Here is a 19,158-nt window from a genome sequence, read left to right as displayed (position 1 = left end):
CAATTTAAAATCTTGAATAAAATTTACCCGACAAATAGACTCCTTAGTGATAGATTCAAAATAGAAACGGGTAATTGTGTATTTTGTGAAACAGAAGAGGAGGATTTGGACCATCTATTCTTTTTGTGCAATTTTATACAAATATTTTGGTTGGATTTTCATACCTGGCTTTATTCCAGTGGGATTCAAATTACCCCATTTACCTTAAATATGATAATGTTTGGAGTGTTTTTGAAAGAAAAGAAAGCTAATTATGGTGTTAATGTGTTATTAATCTTGTGTAAGTATTTTATACATAAATGTCGCTTTTTTAAGATTAAACCAACACTGGCTCACTGGAAAAACGACCTAAACCTGTTGGTTAAATCTTTGACTTTAGTTAAAAAGAAAAAGGCTGCTTTTTTTGTTTCTTTTGTAGAAGATTTTGATTTAGTGAGTTAATAATCTGTTAATTTATGTGACCCCATCTTTATATTTTATTTTCACTATATATGAAAGTTGCTAATATGTAAGAAATGTTTATTCTCTGAATCTGTAATATATGGTGCATTTTGTTTGTATGTTTATATTACTAATAAAAGAAAAAAAAAAAAAAAAAAAAGTGTCACTACCCGATCCGTACCGGAAACCCGATCGGTACCCCGCATGCGCGAAAGGTTTCTACTTCCGGTCGTAGCGTTTTACGATAGTTATGGGTCAGAGTATCTGTTAAGAATAACAAGTATATCTTAAAATGTTTGCAATAATGAAGCATTTCAATACAATGTAGACAAAAACGAAAAATAAAAAGAAAGTTACGGATCAGGACTCTCTGATCCTTACTGCGCATGTGTAAAGTCTGACCGTACAAATCGGGGCTACCCGATCCGTACCGCGCATGTGCAGATGTTTTCTTCTTCTTTTGTTCGTTTAATGGCAGTTTACTCCCCAGTGTACGAGGATACCGCCACCTGCTGACCGAGCGAATAAACCCGTTGAGCCAAGAGAAATGTGTTCTTTTACTGATATGATATTTTTTAATTTTTAATATTTAATAGGAAGAGCTGCAGCAAGTTGCACATATGTGGAACACCCACATAATACGCAGAAGCAGAAATGCAGTTGCTCCAAGTGGACGTCCGATTCTCATGTACACCATCCCTCATCTCTTTGGAGGACAGGATCATCTGAAAGAGGTTTCTCGCGAGGTAGTGGATGCTTGTAAACAAGAATGTCAACAGAGAGGACCTTATACCTGTGATGAAACAGTTTTCAGCTTGTGTTGCCTTATAATGTCAGAGAACTTCTTACTTCCACCAAGCACAGCAGATGAATCCATTGAACTGTATCTCTTCCTGAGAGCCTATATACTGAAGGACTTATAAACCTAAATATAATTGGGCTTTGGGAATTTTTACGCACATATTTTTTGGTACAATGTTTTATTGTGCAATAAACAATAGAAAAGACAATCATTATTATTTTGTTTGGATTTTCGGTTCATGATAGTAGCAAGCAAGCATGTCTAAATATATTTTACCAAATCTGTGTACTCCAGTGAAGAAGCAAAATTAAAGCAGGTCCTTGTATTAGTATTGCTTTTCTTTTTTTAATATTTTGACTGAGAGATTTATGCAAAAAACTGGTGTTTTCTTCCCATCTAAAGAAAACATCTGACACCTGTTTATTAATTGAAATGAGAACATTGAAGTAAATGCTTGAATACGCAAAATGTTTTAAAAAGTAAATCAGTAAAGATGTGCATTGAAAAACCTCAACCTTTTGGCATGTCCAATTATTTTTTAACTGAATTTCTATTATATCTGATTTCTGTTTTAAGACTGTCGAAAAAACATTTTTTAAACTGCTGATCCTATACATTATCATTCATGAAATATTGTTTTCAATTTTACTGAACACATTGTGCAACTGCTATTCATCCACGAACAGTTTCTTGTAAACTGGTAAATGTAAAAATTCTGCATTATTTAATAATTAACAAACACTGTTAGATGTTAACCTCCCTTTTATTTTTGTTCAAGGAGAAGAAAACACGGACTCTTGATAAACACTACAAAACTTAACTTATGTGCCAATTTTCTGTCTTTTATTCCAGTCAACTATTGCATCAAACACATTGCCTTCCAAAGTTATTCCCTTAAAATATGTTCTAAACAAATGACTGGTGGAAAGGTAAAACAAATATACTTGAAAATAATTAATATTAAGTCTTTTGAATTATTACTAAACAAAACATCCCCTAGCAGACATCTTGTATCCTACAAAACTGCACCACAGACCTGTGGAAAAGGACCTTGACACATGATAAGAACTAATAATAAGCATAGTTCACCTCTTGCTGCTAACCATATGAACTTATTAAACATAATTAGTTAACATTTAAACTAGTAAAACTTTTAAGTATGAAAATTTAAACTGAAATTTACATTTTTCATGGTGGAAACAAATTGATATTATCCACAATTTTTGAAAATAAATTCAAATATGAAATAAAACACTTCCCTGAAATTTAAGCTCTTTCTTTTTTTATACAATGATGTGTTCCCTGTTTATGGGTTTAACAAACTTTAGAGCTTCATAGCCAGTCATTGTTAGTGCAAACCTTTCATTCTTTGGTTTAAACATGATGGACTTTAATCAAGCTATGCTGAACTCATGAGAGCTTTTAGCAGCCAAAACATTGTCCAGTTCATTTTGTAGTTCTGGGTAGGACGTGTACAGTGGGGCAAAAAAGTATTTAGTCAGCCACCGATTGTGCAAGTTCCCCCACCTAAAATGATGACAGAGGTCAGTAATTTGCACCAGAGGTACACTTCAACTGTGAGAGACAGAATGTGAAAAAAAAAAATCCATGAATTCACATGGTAGGATTTGTAAAGAATTTATTCGTAAATCAGGGTGGAAAATAAGTATTTGGTCAATAACAAAAATACAACTCAATACTTTGTAACATAACCTTTGTTGGCAATAACAGAGGTCAAACGTTTACTATAGGTCTTTACCAGGTTTGCACACACAGTAGCTGGTATTTTGGCCCATTCCTCCATGCAGATCTTCTCGAGAGCAGTGATGTTTTGGGGCTGTCGCCGAGCAACACGGACTTTCAACTCCCGCCACAGATTTTCTATGGGGTTGAGGTCTGGAGACTGGCTAGGCCACTCCAGGACTTTCAAATGCTTCTTATGGAGCCACTCCTTTGTTGCCCAGGCGGTGTGTTTTGGATCATTGTCATGTTGGAAGACCCAGCCTCGTTTCATCTTCAAAGTTCTCACTGATGGAAGGAGGTTTTGGCTCAAAATCTCACGATACATGGCCCCATTCATTCTGTCCTTAACACGGATCAGTCGTCCTGTCCCCTTGGCAGAAAAACAGCCCCATAGCATGATGTTTCCACCCCCATGCTTCACAGTAGGTATGGTGTTCTTGGGATGCAACTCAGTATTCTTCTTCCTCCAAACACGATGAGTTGAGTTTATACCAAAAAGTTCTACTTTGGTTTCATCTGACCACATGACATTCTCCCAATCCTCTGCTGTATCATCCATGTGCTCTCTGGCAAACTTCAGACGGGCCTGGACATGCACTGGCTTCAGCAGCGGAACACGTCTGGCACTGCGGGATTTGATTCCCTGCCGTTGTAGTGTGTTACTGATGGTGACCTTTGTTACTTTGGTCCCAGCTCTCTGCAGGTCATTCACCAGGTCCCCCCGTGTGGTTCTGGGATCTTTGCTCACCGTTCTCATGATCATTTTGACCCCACGGGATGAGATCTTGCGTGGAGCCCCAGATCGAGGGAGATTATCAGTGGTCTTGTATGTCTTCCATTTTCTGATGATTGCTCCCACAGTTGATTTTTTCACACCAAGCTGCTTGCCTATTGTAGATTCACTCTTCCCAGTCTGGTGCAGGTCTACAATACTTTTCCTGGTGTCCTTCGAAAGCTCTTTGGTCTTGGCCATGGCGGAGTTTGGAGTCTGACTGTTTGAGGCTGTGGACAGGTGTCTTTTATACAGATGATGAGTTCAAACAGGTGCCATTCATACAGGTAACGAGTGGGGGACAGAAAAGCTTCTTACAGAAGACGTTACAGGTCTGTGAGAGCCAGAGATTTTCCTTGTTTGAGGTGACCAAATACTTATTTTCCACCCTGATTTACGAATAAATTCTTTACAAATCCTACCATGTGAATTCATGGATTTTTTTTTCACATTCTGTCTCTCACAGTTGAAGTGTACCTCTGGTGCAAATTACTGACCTCTGTCATCATTTTAAGTGGGGGAACTTGCACAATCGGTGGCTGACTAAATACTTTTTTGCCCCACTGTATGTCCATGGTAGTTCCAGAAGAGGGCCGCATGTGTGGGCTACAGGTCATCGTGCCAGTCCATCCACAGGCGTGAACAGTACCTCAACCTTGTCAACACAGATGACATCTGACCCAGTAAGAAACCTGAACATCCTTCTGAGCCCTGTATCGTCAAGTCCTCTGATGTACTGGTTCAGAAATCTGAAGCTTTGCTTCTCTGCTTGAGTGGTGGGAGAGGCAGTAAGCAACTTCAAAAGCTTTCTCGTTGTTGGCTTTTTATCTTCATACATTTGTAGGACATCTTGTGGGCTTTGAAAAGCTTATTTTAGGAAGTGGCTTGCAACCAAGGACATTTTCTCTGCGGCATATGCTGGTTTTTGGATTAATTGTTTGTGTGCGACTTTCAGAAGAAGGCCTTTTAAGTTCTCTTTGTTTGGAAGCACTGATACATCCAGGCTATCCATGAGATCCAGCACTTCATCCCTGTCTTCATCTGAAAGATCTTCTTTTAGTGCCCTTGTTATCAGATCCCTATCTGATTGACTTAGGTAAAAGAGAAGACTTTCAAACAGCAGATCATCTGATACTCGATTCTCACCGAAGATGAGTGCCACTGTGAAAACAGAAGCAAGGCGACAAGGGAAATATCCATGGTCTTGAAATCCCTTCAGTAAAATTCTACCCATGGATTTCCACTCTTCTTCCTGCCATTTAGGAGACAGTGATGGCACTCTGAACTCCTCTCCTTCAGCTGTGTTGTCCACAAACTCTGACCAAAATGCAGCATACACATCTCTTGATACGCCATCTGCATCAGCTCCTTTTTCATTAATGTAGGTGTATTTTAGAGGGTGTATGAGGAGTGCTGGATCTTTGAACTGGCTGATCATCTCCTCCAGAATAGTAACCCTGTGAAGTTTGATGGTAACACAGACAACATCATATGATCCTGCAGAGCTTATTGCTTCATTGCTTATAGATGTATCTGGACTACTGACTGCTGTGTTTGTTGGAGGAAGTGTAATGGATGTGATGACCAGATCATCTTCCTCAAACTGCAGGAATGGTTCATCTATTACAGTGTCATCAAGTTGACAAGGCAGAGGCTCTCCAAGGTAGGGTCCAATCATTACCTCAGATGTGTCTAATAATACATCTTCATCAGCATTCCTAGATTCTGATGATGAGATCACAACAGTGTGAGAAGCTTCTTCATCTCCTTGATGTGAATCAGTCAGTTGTGTAACATTGTTTACATGTGTTTTCCCTCTATCATAAACTTCTTCATCATCTTCATCATTGGAAAATCTTCTTGTGCACAAGTAAAATCTCAACATTCCCATTTTAAGTGCTGAGTAGAGTTCTCCAACTGTGACATCTTAATCAAATACAGCCTCTTCCTGATAGTCTAATATGTCATGACTGAACACCTCCCATCTTCCAAATTTGCTTTTTCCACTTGGAAAGAAAAGATCTTTAGCATACTGTAATATGTCAGCTTTTTTTGGAGTTTTTGGGCACATCAAAGGTCCTTGTTCCTCCTCCTCTGCGCTTTCTCACTTGCTTACCTTCATGGATCCACCCTAACTCAATTTTTCGAGTCTTTTTCTCAGCCCATTTGTTGTTTTTTGCATATGTTCTTTTTCTCTTAGAAACAAATGCCTCCTCATGATCAGGTTTCTTCTCATTTTCATTGATTCCCATCTTTTCCTTCAATTTTTCGAGCAATGAGTTTTTTTTCTTGATTCCTTAGTACTTGCACCACTGTTTTCCAAGCAGAACCGTCTGGCAGCTATCCGATCACCATATGTTGGGATGTAACCAGACAGGGTCTTGTCATCCATGAAATCAATCACTGTGGCATCAATCTGTAATAAGAGATATTTATTACTATACAGAAGTACAAGGTATACCTGCTGCCACACCACATGAGGTACCTCACTAAAAAAATGTATGTACATTTCACATGTGTTTTGATAATTGTCTGTTATTATTTTAGTGGCAGCCATCAATATTTAGCATTTATTCTTTTCCTCTCTCTATGCCAGCAACATTAATGAGATTCTCTAACATGTTATTAATAGAAATATTACAGTATATACAACGCCCACTTTTGAAAAAGTAAATTAGTATTCACGTATCTTTCAGTTGCACAGAGAACAAGGGGTTGAACTCACAGTTTTTTTTTAATTGAAGACAAATATCAATATAAGCACAGTTTAATTCATTTGTTTTTAGATAAACAAGGAAACATTGTGCATCACATAATATAGCGATATATTTACGAAACCTGGAATCTGCATACGGGTTAAGTAGTAACATGTGGTCATACAACGACCCAGTTTTATACAGCGGGTTAATTTGTTTTACATTCTCCATTCCATATAGATCCACACCAATGCAGCCTACCGTTACGTCCTTACGCAGTCAAAGCGAGAGAAGCGAAAACCGCTGTGGTTGCTAACTTAGCAATATGTCACATTTTTAGATGCTGTAACTTCGTAAAAAGCGAGTTTTACAAATTTCCCCCTCAGGAGAGCACTTATGTGTTCTTGTAGCATTCGTAAGAGACAGTCCTCAGGTACACCACGATTCCGAAGAAATCTCAGAAGTGGGCTTTCAGTGTTTGTGTCCATGTTGAAAGCAGGGCATTCAAAGTTAAGTGCCAGTTCTGAAGAGCGTGAGCTCTCCACACCTACCATGGATTTGGGTTTCCGAACGCAACACGTTTTACGTTCTTACAATAAAAAATGTTATTGTAATGGTATTTGTTTTTTTTACATTTGTACAATATATGATCACGTTCGTACAATATAATATTTATATTGTACGAACGTGATAATTATGTATATTGTAATAACGTGATATTATGTTGTTCAAACGTGAAAAGTATATTGTACAAACATGATAGTATATTGTACAAACAGGAAAAGTATCTTGTTAGAACAATAAACTTTTCACGTTATAACGTGATACACTTGTATTTTTCTTTTGCCTGGGTGGCAGCTCTACGCTTCCGTACTGAGAGCAGGTCAGCGGATGTCTGTCAGCACAAAAAGCAGAGGTCTGAGCAAGAACAAATGCCAACAACTGAGCAAGAGGGGCTGTTATTGTGGGTGTATATGAATAGTAGCAAACAAAAGAAATACACTTCTTACACGCAGCAATGAATTTTGTTCTCTCAAATTAAACTTTTCTTCAATCAAAATAAATTTCTCCTCAAAATGCAACATTGGCGCTTGCATTTTATTAATGTGCGCTCAGAATAGAGGCACAAAAATAACGGCATCTAAAACAGCCAATCAGAAGCCCAGCACAGCCTGTAGCTCCTCTGACGACCAGCAGGGGCTCCAGCAGTATGTCCGTCCCGTTAAAACTTTACAACAGAAATAAACATGTTTACAGCCTGATACAAACACTGTTTGGTTTCTACAGAGACGACCTCCTCCTACATAATGAGAATGTGTTTATGACTCACCTGTCTTCATTATTAGGGGCGCAGCCTCTTTGACTGCCACGTGAGTGGCTGGACCTCTGGACTGTGCTTGTGCTGTTGGATGTTTCCTGGATTGTTGTTAATAAAGTTACAGATTTAAGATGTCAGAAGCTCAAAGATCACATCAGAGATTTCACAAGAAATCCTGAGGCCTCTCTTTTCTCTTCAATTGCTCACTGTGTCATTAATCTTTTTGTTCCCTCACACAACAATCCCACACACAGCCAGCAGCATGTGATGGAATCTGCAGAAATTATAATCTGTGGGATTGATGAAGCCGTGTTATTACTGAACTGATCAATCAGACTGAGCGACGAGGCCAGCGTGCAGCAGGAGAGCAGACGTTTCTTCCTCAGTGTGTCAAAGTGTGTTTGAGTCTTTGCTGTGAGGAGTGTGCAGGATGCTGTGATGAACCACTGAGAGCTGCATTTTAATGCTGCGTCCGGACGCTCAGCTCTCAGGATTTATTTGCTTCCTCTGACGGCCTGCACTGACTCATGGCTCTACTCCAGCATTCATTCAGGGGACTGTCACAGCCAATCACAGCACAGACACACTTTGGCAACTTTGACCAAATCCAGGAAATTCACTGACTTTAAATAAATGAATAAATGATGGACACAAATCTGTCGATCCACGATAAAATCTGATTGATGGCCTCGTCGCTCAGTCTGATTGATCAGTTCAGTAATAACACGGCTTCATCAATCCCACAGATTATAATTTCTGCAGATTGTATCACATGCTCCTGGTGTTGTGTCGGATTGCTGTGTGAGTGAACATCAATAAAGATTCATGACACAGGGAGCAGCAGCAGAGAGAAGAGAGGCATCAGGAGTTCTTGTGAAATCTCTGAGCTTCTTATTGCGAGCTCAAGTCTGACGTCTTGAATCTGTAACTTTATTAACAACAATTCAGGAAACATCCAACAGCACAGGCATGGTCCAGAGGTCCAGCCACTCACCTGCCAGTCAAAGAGGCTGCGCCCTAATGATGAAGACAGGTGAGTCATAAACACGTTCCCATAATGTAGGAGGAGGTTGTCACTATAGAGTCCAAAACAGTGTTTGTATCAGGCTGCAGGTACAGGTGAGGCGGCATGCTGACCTGCCAAGACATTGATTTGTTTCCACTTCCTGTCCAGCTGCTTGTTGCTTCCTTGAGTAATTAAGAACATAAATCACACATTCAGTGTTTCTGCTGGCTGCTGTGGAGAGAAGAAGAAAGTGCAGCACTCCTGGACCACTTAACTGGGTCAGTGTGTGTGTGTGTGTGTGTGTGTGTGTGTCTCACTGATGAATTTTGGAGCCCTTCCTCTCCCATCAGCACTAAATCCATCATGGCCGAAGGCTGAAGGGGATCGTAAACACCGGCCCTCGTTCACTGCACGATTGATGCCAGACTGTGTGCTTGCATGGCTGCATTTGTGAGGAACAGCGAGCATTTTAGAGACTGTGAGGACATTTGTTCCACTCATCACTGTGGGACAGTCTTCAGCATGGACAAACTCTTGCATGGTCCAGACTGTCAGACAGGTTGGGTTGTTCAGGTTTACAAAGGCCGGTATGTGTGTAAATGGATAAATGCATTTCCACATTTACTCGACAAATTTGAGCTCAAAACCTCAGTCTGTGGGGACATTTCTGCACTGTGGGAACATTTTTTCTCTGCGGGGACATTTCTGCTTCCTGTGGACATTTCTGCACAGTGGAGACATTTCTACTTCCTGTGGACATTTCCGCAGAGTGGGGACATTTCTCTTCTGTGGGGATGTTACTGCACTCTAGGGACATTTCTCCTCTGTGAGGACGTTTCTGCTTCGTGGGGACATTTCTCTTCTATGGGGACATTTCTCTGAGGGGCCAAACGGACTGCAACTTCAGAAAACACTTGCAAAAAGAAAAACGCTGCAAAAAGAAAAACACTGCACTGCAACTGTAATCATATGATTCTAATAATACTACAGATATCTGAAATATAGGCTGTGTCCCAATTCAGGGTCTGCAGCCTTAAAGGCCGCTTTTTAAGGGCGATTATGTCACAGCGACGCGACGAAGGCTGTTCCAATTCAAAGGCTGCTCGAAATGCGGCCCTCAAATGCGTCCTTCATTTCCCTGAATTTTAACGATGTGGCGGTGTAGACTTCGTGGCCCAACATATCCCAGAATGCATAGCACGGTGGTGGGTGTGGATAATTTTGCCGAAAAAAACGGTGGAAGCGGGGCGGCCAAAGAGTAAACTTTCAAAAGTAAGTACTGAATATTATGTCACTTATTTATGTGCAAATGTTTAATAATGAAGAACATTAAAACATTACTGTTGGCCACATGTCGGCAAAGTTATGTGACATTAGCGATGTTTGTACTTTCAGCGTTTACTTTGCTTTAAAACCTTTACTTTATACGCCGTTCGATAGGTGACCTTAATCTTACAGAGAATGTGATGATTTTGTGGATAATTAAAGTCAGTCATATATCCACAAACACAACAAGCTCAAAGTCAGTGATGCTGCTCGGTTTGCAGTCCTGAATATCACGACACAAGCAGGATTCACTGCACTTTTAATGTTAGCTATGTTATATTGCTGCCTCTGTTCGGTGGTGTCAAGCCAAATGGACTTTAACGTGTGTTTGAACGAGCTGACGGTTCACTCGTTAAGCTGGAAGAAAGATGCTTTAATCACAGGAGTCACACATGTGTCCACTGTACCATCTGGGAACTCTTCTTGTTTAGCACTCGTAATAACACAAACACTAAATCCTTCTTCTCTTGTGCTCTTTTGTAGTATATATATATATATATATAATAATAATCTGACAATACATATAATATTGGCCATATTATATTTACATTACCACAGTGAGATGATCTTAGTCTCATGAACAACATTAGCTAATTGTTATTTACTAACTAATCTTGAAATAACTGTTCAGTACAGAAATGAAGCCCGACAATCATGTTTTACAGTCCTGTGGTCTCAGCCTCAGATACTCAACTAATCAAAGTGATGTCATGACAAAAATTAATGTCCAACAAAACATTTTTTCTCCTTCATTTCTGTCACACAAAGCTGTATGGAACAGCGCAATGAAGGCTAGACCGTACGCACTGTACGTAGTGCGCGTAGTGCGCGTACTTCAAGCGTGCAGACCCTGAATTGGGACACAGCCCCTGAATTGGGATACAGCCATACATACATCTTTTGGTTCGTACAACTGGTCCGTCGGGTTATTGTCTCCCCAGAAACATTTCCATTGTGTTTTTTTCCTATTTCCGTTGTGTTTTGTGTGCTTTTTGCAGGTGTTTTTGTTTTTGCAGTGTTTTTCTTTTTGCAGGTGTTTTCTTTTTGCAGCGTTTTTCTTTTTGCAGGTTTTCTCTGAAGTTGCAGTGCAGCGTTTTTCTTTTTACAGCATTTTTCTTTTTGCAAGTGTTTTCTGAAGTTGCAGTCCGTTTGGCCTCTCAGGGCCACCGTACATTTCTGACACTTCAAGGAATAAATTCAAAGTAATGTGACTGCAGTTCTATTCAGTGTATTGGCGTTCTGATTGATTGGATTTCCTCTGAGCATTATTGATCCCTCTCACTTTTCATATGTAATTATCTGTCGGCTGTTGCAGATCCTTCAGTTTTCAGCTGATTTCTCCTAATAAGTTGTCGTCTTCTCTCTGTTCTTCATATTGGAGCAGAGACATTTACATAAGAGGATTTACGATGAATCACATGCAGACACTTTAACGTCCCTCAGTGCTGAGGCAGCAAAGAGAATAAAGAATAAATAATGAGGAGATGTGCTGCTCAGATGAATGAGCGTATTAACGCTTCAGAGAACTTCATTATTTACATCCGAGTTTTAAGATGCAGCGTTTGTTTCCTCGCAGCCTGGAGAACAGAAGACATTTCTATATATACGTGAATAAGAGCCTGAGGCGCTTCACTTGGCAGCAGAGCGGCTCATGCATTGTTGTCCTGAAACACAGCGAGCATATTTCGCTTTCAATAAAGCCCAGAGGTATCTACTCTCTCAGTCTATGCACAGCTCTCTTACCCTCCATCACAAAGCTGATGAAGATCAAGAGGAAGATGAAGATCAACACATACAAGTGAAAGTCGGTAACGCTTCAACTCTTTAATTAACAGACCATTTTCAGGAGAAGTCAGAATAGTGAGTGGACATTTGAGAGTGAAATTCATTAGAAAGCCAGAATTATAACTGTATAAACAAGTATAAAATGATATGAGAATCGGTTCAGGAGAAAAGTCACAATAAAAGCTGTAAAATCTGAAGAATAAAGATAAACAAGTTTGCATGTCTCAAATAACAATAAAAGCTCACTTTTATCCCGAAAAGTATTACATTTATTCATACAAATACATTTCTTTTTCTGTGTCTGGTCAGATTTATAAAGAAATATTTTTCAAACTTTTTCAATCTTAATGTAACTCAAGATGATTTGTTCTATTTGAACGCAGCAGTTCTGCTGATTTTCAGAGCTAAGTCCCACAATTGGTGAATTTTAAGGATCATTGAACCAATCAAAAATATTTTAACCTTCATTAGTACAGGCTGGCGTGTTAAAGTTAATGGGGGATAAATTTAAAATGAATGCATTGATTTTCTTTCTAAATGATAAAAATACTATTTTGTGTGAATGTGAGATATTTGATTGTTCGTTATAGTTACAAACAAAAATTTATGTGATTTTCCTTGAAAGATGATTGCTCAGTAAAGAAAATATTTTAGGTATTTAAATGCGCTGTGCTGGCCGTCCATGTGACAATCAATTGCAGAAAGCCTCTGTTTGTGAGCGGACATGGAGGCCACAGAGGAAGAAGAAGAATTAAGCTGAGAGGATTTTATGTTGTCAGTGTGGGAGGCAATAGAGGCTGCTGAGAGATGAAACTGGGAGTGAATGAGCTCAGGGATGTTTTGTGTCAGAGAGAATTTACTGCAGGATGGCACATGAAGGACAGCCTTTGTGTACAGAGGAAACCTCTCCTTCGGATCTGTTTAAAGATTGTTTTTGCTTCTTCTGATAGTTTTTGTGACGGAGAAAATCCAATTTGTGTCGGCAGCAGCGAGGGCAGGGAGCCGAGCACGCTGCCGAATGATAAATAACCCAATAGAGACGAGTCGCTGCTGTTGTTTGAGTCTCATCTGGCCCACATTAATTTTCTCTTTTTACAGACAAAAGGTGAGTTCAAGGCTCTCGGCAGGTTCAAGACTATGGCTTTGTGTTTATCAGAAGAATGTTTGGAGCCACGTGAGAGGAAAGAAACCGCCAAGAACAAAGGAGATGAAGACTCGCTCTGCACAAATACATCATATGAAGCTCCTGTTATTAATAAAGAGCTGAAGATAAAGCAAAGAAAACTTTGGTGAGTCAACAAACAGCGCCATGCAGGCCAGCTTCAGCCGAAAAGTATAAACGCTATTTTCATCCAAGTACCTTTAATGTCAGTGGGTTAGCATGCCAGTGCCAAGTTTTGTTACAGACCAAGAGCAACAAGTCCCATCAGGTTATAAATCAAATCCAGCAAGTTCAAAATTTACACCAAGGAGTTCCAGAGCAACACATGAACATCCCAAATCAAATCGAACAAGAGTCACATCCAGACAAGGCCCAAAGTAAGTAGTAAGTAGCTCTAAATCAAGTCTGAGAACAGGAAAAACAAGTCCCAAATCAAGGCTAAGAAATCCCAAATCATTTTATCGAGGCCCATAATCAAGTTCCATGTCCCTAACATAATCCAACAAAACCCAAATCAGCGGAAAATAGGCCCTGAAATAAGTCCAAGTCCCGCACGAAGGCCACTAAATCACAAAATGACGACCATGATCTAGTTTGCTAAATCCCAAATCAAGTCCATCAAATCCAACATCAGCTCCAAATCAAGACTGAAATGAAAACCCACAAATCCACATGTCAAATCTAACAACTCCTAAATGAAGTCCAAAATCAAGTCCCAGTGTATCCAACAAGATAAAGTTTGATTATCCTATATTACATGTTAGATATATTAGCTCCAAGTTCCAGAGCCAAACCACCCAGGCCCTGTTAAAGTAATACAAGCTGTAAACTGAATCCAACAAGTTTTAACTAACTTAACAATTCACAAATTGTGTTCCACATAAAGGCTGTTATGAAGTTCAACTGCATCCAAAGTAAAGACAAGCTCAGCTCTAAGACCTGAACAAATCTCGGAATTAATTCCAGGTCCCAACCAAAAAGTCTTCAGTTCCACAGCAATAAATCCACATCAACTCTTTGTACAAATCTTTATGTTTCAGGTCATAAAAGTCATTATTCGCTCTCCAACTTCAGCATACCCTTTGCATTTTCAAACACAGACTGAGTACAGTACACTCGGTACCCCAGAGTCTTACTTCACCCTGACCATTTCTACCTTCAGATACATGAATTCTGAAGGCACATTGTTCCTGATAAATTGCCTCTGGGGCAAAAAGCATTGCATTCATTTACTGAAAGCAGAAAAAAGACAAAGTGTTGGCTCGATGGCAGGAAGTAGACCGAGGGATGTGATGGAAAACATCAGAACCGGAGCAGACAGAGAGGGAGATCAAAAGGCCTGAATCAGAATAAAGACTCTGCAGGTTGTTGAGTTTCTTCAGACTCAGTGTGAGCTCTTTGTTAAAGAGAGGTTCCCCTCCTCCTTTTCCAGCTGATGAGTGTCTTTTTTCTCTTTCTAAATGACATTCAGCCCAGGGTTCCACTCAAGTCCCTCAGAGCTGCTCACCTGACTGCTAATACACTGATCATATGATCTTGAAGACTAACAGTGGAACGCAGCAGAACGGGCTGTTAGGTTTAAGACTGTGGAGGCAGTGAAGCAGATTTGCCAAAAAACTAAACACAGGAGCACATTTACACTGGTGGGGTAAGGACTGAGGGACTCTGACCTTTGACCTGTGTGACTGAGACTGATGACTGTGTTTTACCTGCTGTCAAAGTGGCAGAAACTGAATGTGTTCATTCTCACATTGTAAACTCTGGACTGGGTGAATAAACGAAGAGGCAGAGCACTTGGTTTCAGGAAACAAAGGAAAGTTCTGAGAGTTCAGAGCGGTTGGAGCTGGAGTCAGAGCACCTCTGCTGTTAGCAGGAACCCCCATTTGAGAGCATCTAATGAGTCTGTCTTTAGCCTGAAGAAAGAAAGCTCAGGGTCGGCTCTGATCCCCTGTGAACCAACTGATGTTAGCTAATGTTAGCTGTTCATCACAGCAGCTACTTTGCTTACAATAAGCCCTGCCCATATATAAAGCAGTTGTTGGGTCTGTCTAGCACAGACCCACCACTGGAACGAGACAATTCTACTACAACAGCAAAAAGCATTGGACACCAAGCAGAGCTCTTTGTGTGATCTCGTGCACGAGGGAGAGAACTGTGACGAGCGCTGTTCTTGACGCTCGAACTCCAGTCGCTCTTGTCTGCTCCCTCGTAACACTGCTCTTTATTGCGGTTACATGACTAAGGCATACGTTCATTAACATATGACGTCTTACATAGGCATACAATTAAACAAAGAGTTCCATGTCTGTGTGTCGTGTGTGTGTGTGTGTGTGCAGGGGGGGGGGGGGGGGGGGGGGGGGGGTGTCAAGATGTGACCCTGTGAACGACTCCCCAAAGCTGGTGCCAGGAGTCCAGCGGTCCACCTACACAAAGGGCTCTTATACTTAAACAAATACAGAGTAGGTGTCCTCCTATACCATGAATCAGTAAGAGAAGGTACGACCTCTCTCATGACCGTAAGATGTGTGTGTGTATGCCAGGGTGCTCTGGGAAGCACACAGAGTCTTTGCAGACTGCTAAGGATCAGACATCCTATCAATATGCAATCGATTATAAAACTCTAAGCATATATGGGTACATATTTCTAAGCATAAATGACAATCCACAATATAAACCTAATAGCAGTCCTCTTTTGTTTCTCTGAGCTGAGACTGAATGAATGAGTGAATGAATGAGTGGAGTCCACGTTGGTCTGGTCGCAGCTAGTTTTGTAGTGTGGACTAGTGTGAGCCATCCTGAAAAGTGAATGAGCTCCTGGACCTACCTGATACTTTCTGTCTGATGAGAGATTCATTGAGTCAGCTGGTATCCCACAATGCTCTGCTCTCTCTGATGGTCAGGGAGGTCTTACTGATTTCAGGTCATTTGATGAAGCAGCTGGAGGGAAGAACCACAGGAAGAGATGAAGAAGAAGAAGAAGAAAGAATAAAAAATGAATAAAAAATGCTCCTGGAATAAAAAATGAAAGCTGAACCTTTGGTTCCACTGAAAACACGTCAATAAAATGCTGAGAGAAGAAAGACAGCGAGGAAAGTTTCTCTGCAGCATGGTTTAAACTTTATTTTGTGCTCATCAGCTCAGGAAATCTGTGCATGTGGTCATTTTGTGTCTTTGTGGTCACTTTGTATACTTTTATCACTGCTGTGTGTGTGCGTCGTCTCATGCGTTTCCCAGTAAAGCTTGCATCAGGGCTTTGTGCTAAGGTTGATTCCGTAATCCGTCCACAGCTTCACTAAGGTGATTTGAAACAAATCTGTCCATTTAAATATCAGTCTGTCTAAGCCTCCAGGACTACACGCCTTACACAATTTTATGAAATACAAATCTCACATTAAACTTAAACTCCTGCCGTTGCAGACTTGTAGTCTTGTTCCTCTCTGTCTGAGGTGTTTAATGAGTCCTAGTTGGATGAAATTGCTAACAAAGAAAAAAAAAACAGAAATCCTGAGGGTGTCTGCTCCTGCATCTCTTCAATAATGAAAAATAAAGGATTGTGCAGGTTTGAAAGGATAAAGAAGAGTCATGAATGAATGATGTGCTGTCTTGACTTTAGAGCCAGTGTGAGACGTCTTTAGACTTGGGACTCGGGCTACTCTCTGGTGTCTGCCTGTAATGAATCAGCTCTGACTGATATTGCCATTATGAGGCCTAGGGAGAGCAGCTGTCGCAGTGCTGCAGTACTGCTGAACAGCAAAGCAGCAGAAACGACACACTCCTACCCACCCTGGCACCACCTGAGGACAGAGATGCAGAGGACAGGTGAGGACTGACGCTGCAGCCGCTCTCAGAGATTCATGCTCTGACCTTTCCACCGTATTTATGATCATTACCTCCCATCTCCTGCAGCCGTGTTTCCACGAGAGACCACACGAAATATGAGAAGGACACATGCTGTTTCCATCCAGCCTCACTACGAATGCTTCTGCAGGGAGCTGGCCCTGGATTCTGATTGGCTGAGTTCTGGTCTAAATAAACTGCAGGTAAACACTGTAACAATGATGTATGGATCCCCAGAAGGTCGTTAAATCCTCTACAACCTTCACTATAGGCTCTAAAACCTCCTCACCCTCCCTTGCGAAGTCCTGAAGGTCCTCTGGAACACCATCAAAGACTTTACCTGAAACACATCAGAGCCCAATCAAAGCTCTCCGATCACCTCTGTGACATCAGCAGAGGCTTTGAAAGTTCACGGTTCTCTTAATGATGTCTTCCAGGACACACAGAAAGTCTCCATGTTGGACTTTTGCAAGCGCAAAGGTATCTGCTGCCTGCACGACTGATTGGCGATTAATTGATTGATGGTTTGTTAAAGTGTCTGTCAGTAGCAGCTCTGAGCTGAACTTCATGAATCTGTGAATCTTGATCACTTTGTCTCATTTTGTGTCTTTTTTGTCTTTCACATCACTTTTTGCTTATTTTGTCTGTTTGTTTTCTGCTTTTTTCCACTCACTTAGATATTGGATGAAAATCTGAATCTTTGTTCGGACTTTGTGACTTGACAGAACTACGAGAAGCTTCTCAAACGTTTTGCTGTTTCTGCTCTTTGTTTTTGTTTCTTCTTCGTGGTCACGGGCTGAGCGAGCCAAAGGAAGAGCCCATTACATTTGTGTGCCGATCCAGACCAGTGTGTTTAAAACTGGTTTTTCTCCTTAAAAGCAATTTTTCCTGCGGTAGCTGGACATTGCTCTGCTGGCATTAGCTGCTCATGCTGATAATGGGGTGTAGATGCAGGTTTAATTTGATTTCCCAGAGCAGCATGGGTCTCCAGAGTTCGTGTGTGCGATGATGTGGTACAGCCAAGAGTGCAGAGTGTGAATGTGGTTTTAGTGGCTCTATAATATATCCTGGATCTAATTTAGTGCTTTGTACACCATTAACCCTTTAGAGCCGATCGGAGCGGGAACGCTCTGTTATGCGTAACTATTTTTAAATCCCAGTAGCACTGCAACCACGTAAGCTAGCGCAAAAATTTGTTTTGCATATGAAACCGGAGGAGTTGTACTTACATCTGATGCCATCAGCTTGTCCTAGGTCACGGTTTCCTTCCACATATAGCTTTGCAAAAACTGCATAAAAAGCGCTTGCAGGAACAAAAACATAATATTCCAGAAACACGTTTTACCGATCTGATCAGCTGTTCAAAACACTTCCTACGTTGGAATAGACGTCAGCGCGAATTTTTGCATTTCCGCCATTACCTGCCCGAAACCGGAAGTGACGTCATTTTCGCGGAAATGTAGTCTTTTTTGCGATCAGGGCCTCAGGGCCTATACTGCTCTTTTTAAAAGTTATCTTTGACTTTATGACTTTCTGTGTCGTTTCTGGGATGCTTAGGACTCATATTGCACTGCTGGAAATAGTTTATTTTGATGCATATGCTGCTTTTTTGCAAATTTGCAGTATAATATTTATTTTCGTTTTTCCTGCAGTGTATAAAAATTGGTGTATTTCAAAAATAAAACTATGAAGACACTCAAAATAAATTTCCTGTGGTAGGAAACTATTTTGTGCAACTTTTTTGTATTTACAGTTTTGAGGGATAAGACTCTTAAATTTCTCTAACTACAAATATATGTTAAAAAATCAAAAACGATTTTCAATTTTTTTGTAGTTTATTGCACTTTTTTGCAATTTATGTAATTACTATGCACTTAATGAATACATATTATTAAAATCTGGGCTATAATGGTTGTATTGATGTATAGCAACTTGAAATGCTCCCAAAAATGGCTCCACAGCATGTAAAAATATAATATAAGCTCTGGCGGACTTGGTTCTATGGTAGGTCTTAAAGGGTTAAAATAAAATTATTGTCAGTGTCAGTGGGAGCTGCAGAGGAGCTGACATCAGCATAAAGATATGTGTGTCTGGCCATGTGACCGAGCTGCAGTTTGGAGTTTAAACAGCTCAAAAGGAGTCTGAAGTCTGAGCTGAGTTTCCATCAATTGCAGCTGACTTGTGCTCTGCCTGTTTCAAACAAAAATCCTTCTCTGCGAATTGCTGCTTGAAGATTTTCGCTCTGGGCTCAAACTCATGTTTCAAGCCGC

At 40.5% G+C, this 19,158-nt stretch overlaps 1 long non-coding RNA gene across 3 annotated transcripts in view; it reads right to left on the bottom strand.

Moving 5' to 3' along the window:
* The window catches only part of LOC308399308, a 33,871-nt gene extending 14,975 nt beyond the window's left edge, over nt 1-18,896 (bottom strand). For all 3 annotated transcript variants that reach the window (XR_013972119.1, XR_013972120.1, XR_013972121.1), the window contains exons 1-2: nt 18,118-18,896; nt 15,876-15,988 (exon numbers count right to left, since the gene is read on the bottom strand). This is a non-coding gene — a long non-coding RNA (uncharacterized lncRNA). The remainder of the gene's footprint in view (nt 1-15,875; nt 15,989-18,117) is intronic.
* Nucleotides 18,897-19,158: the final 262 nt, after the last annotated feature.

The sequence above is a fragment of the Rhamphochromis sp. 'chilingali' genome (assembly GCF_963969265.1).
Source record: "Rhamphochromis sp. 'chilingali' genome assembly, chromosome: 7".
NCBI lineage: Eukaryota > Metazoa > Chordata > Actinopteri > Cichliformes > Cichlidae > Rhamphochromis > Rhamphochromis sp. 'chilingali'.
This window is presented reverse-complemented; position numbering and strand designations above follow the sequence as displayed.